Consider the following 2,500-nt stretch of genomic DNA (forward strand, 5'->3'; position numbering starts at 1 on the left):
TTCTCCTGTCCTCCTCCTCCCCTCCCTGCATCTCCTCTTTCCTCCTGTCCTCTCCACTCCCCTCCCTGCATCTCCTCTTTCCTCCTGTCCTCTCCACTCCCCTCCCTGCATCTCCTCTCTTTTCTCCATCTCCTCTCCACTCCCCTCCCTGCATCTCCTCTTTTCTCCCTCCCCTCCCTGCATCTCCTCTTCTCTCCACTCCCCTCCCTGCATCTCCTCTTTTCTCCACTCCCCTCCCTGCATCTCCTCTTTTCTCCACTCCCCTCCCTGCATCTCCTCTCTCATCTCCCTCTCCACTCCCCTCCCTGCATCTCCTCTTTTCTCCCCTCCCTGCATCTCCTCTTTTCTCCACTCCCCTCCCTGCATCTCCTCTTTCTCTCCCCTCCCTGCATCTCCTCTTTCCTCCACTCCCCCTCCCTGCATCTCCTCTCCATCTCCTCTTTCCTCCACTCCCCTCCCCCTCCCTGCATCCCCTCCTCTCCTCTTTCTCCACTCCCCTCCCTGCATCTCCTCTTTCCTCCACTCCCCTCCCTGCATCTCCTTTTCTCCACTCCCCTTGCATCTCCTCTTTTCTCCCTCCCCTCCCTGCATCTCCTCTTTTTTCTCCCCTCCTCTCCACTCCCCTCCCTGCATCTCCTCTTTCCTCCTGTCTCCACTCCCCTCCCTGCATCTCCTCTTTTCTCCACTCCCCTCCCTGCATCTCCTCTTTTTTCCCCTCCTGCATCTCCCCTCCCTGCATCTCCTCTCCACTCCCCTCCCTGCATCTCCTCTTTTCTCCACTCCCCTCCCTGCATCTCCTCTTCTTCTCCATCTCCTCTTTTCTCCCCCTCCCTGCATCATCTCTTTTCCTCCCCTCCCCATCACCTCCTCTCCCCTCCCTGCATCTCCTCCTCTCCACTCCCCTCCCTGCATCTCCTCTGCATCTCTTCTCCCCTCTCCCCTCCCTGCATCTCCTCTTTTCTCTGTCCTCTCCACTCCCCCTCCCTGCATCTCCTCTTTCTCCACTCCCCTCCCTGCATCTCCTCTTTTCTCCACTCCCCTCCCTGCATCTCCTCTCCTCTCCACCCTCCTCCACTCCCCCTCCCTGCATCTCCTCTTTCCTCCTCCCCTCCTCCACTCCCCTCCCTGCATCTCCTCTTTCCTCCACCCTCCTCCACTCCCCTCCCTGCATCTCCTCTTTTCTCCACTCCCCTCCCTGCATCTCCTCTTTCCTCCTGTACTCTCCACTCCCCTCCCTGCATCTCTCTTTTCTCCCGTCCTCTCCTCTCCTCTTTCCTCCTCCTCCCTCCACTCCCCTCCCTGCATCTCCTCTTTTCTCCCGTCCCTCTCCTCTCCTCTTTCCTCCTGTCCTCTACTCCCCTCCCTGCATCTCCTCTTTCCTCCCGTCCTCTCCTCTTTCCTCCTCCTCTCCACTCCCCTCCCTGCATCTCCTCTTTTCTCCCTCCTCTACTCCTCTTTCCTCCTGTCCTCTCCCTCCTCTCCCCTCCCTCCTCTCCTCTTCTCTCCCTCCACTCCCTCCCTCCTCTCCTTTCCTCATCTCTTCTCCCATCCTTTCTCCTCCTCAACCACCCCTATCATCTCCTCTCCTCTCCTCTTTCCTCCTGTACTCTCCACTCCCCTGTCCCTCCCTCTTCTCTCCACCCCCTCCCTCCTCTCTCCTCTCCCTCTCCTCTACTCTCTCCTCCTCTCCTCAACCATCTCCTCCCTCCTCTCCTCCTCTCCTCTCCTCTCCTCCCTACTCCTCACTCCTCTCCTTTCCTCATCTCTTCTCCCATCCTTTCTCCTCCTCTCTCCTCTCCCTCCTCTTTCCTCTCCCTCTTCTCTCCTCTCTAGAACCTCAACCACTCCTATCACCTCCTCTCCCCTCCTCTCCTCTCTCCCCACCACTCCCCTCCCCTCCTCTCCTATCTCCTCCTCTCCTCTCTCCTCTTCTCCTCCACTCTACTCCTCCTCTCCCCCTCCCTCTTCTCCTCTCTACTCCTCTCTTCTCTATTCCTCTCCTCTCGCATCCTCTCCTCATCTCCTCTCTTCTTTCCTCTCTCCTTTCTCCTCTCCCCTCCTCTCTATTCCTCTCCTCTCTCATCCTCTCCTCATCTCCTCTATTCTTTCCTCTCTCCGTTCTCCTCTCCCCTCCTCTCTATTCCTCTCCTCTCCCTTCTCCTCCCTACTCTCTCAGACTAACTCACTCCTACCACGATCTCTCCAGCAACAACCACCATCACTGTTGAAGACGGCAACTTGGCATTGTGACGTTTGAAGTCAGGAATGTCTTTGTTGTGTCATCAACCTGTCACTCGGGAAACTCAGCAGGTTTGCCGACTGCGTCAGTAGCAACACATTACTCACAGGATTGTGGGTAATGCTTTACAACATTCCCCCCACCAGTGTTCTCTCCCTTCAACCCGCCCCAAAAACTTTATCGAGACGAGCTTTACCGAGACGAGAAAGAACAAACGTAGTGACAGGAAGTCTTATCAAAGAGACTCCACTCTCTACCTCA

The 2,500-nt window shown here is 56.7% G+C and overlaps 1 pseudogene; it reads right to left on the reverse strand.

Annotated features, from left to right (window-relative positions):
• LOC135539274 (protein NEL-like) overlaps positions 1 to 2,500 on the reverse strand; it is an 89,318-nt pseudogene that overhangs the window by 34,201 nt on the left and 52,617 nt on the right.

The sequence above is a fragment of the Oncorhynchus masou genome, unplaced genomic scaffold (genome assembly GCF_036934945.1).
Source record: "Oncorhynchus masou masou isolate Uvic2021 unplaced genomic scaffold, UVic_Omas_1.1 unplaced_scaffold_1672, whole genome shotgun sequence".
Taxonomy (NCBI): domain Eukaryota; kingdom Metazoa; phylum Chordata; class Actinopteri; order Salmoniformes; family Salmonidae; genus Oncorhynchus; species Oncorhynchus masou.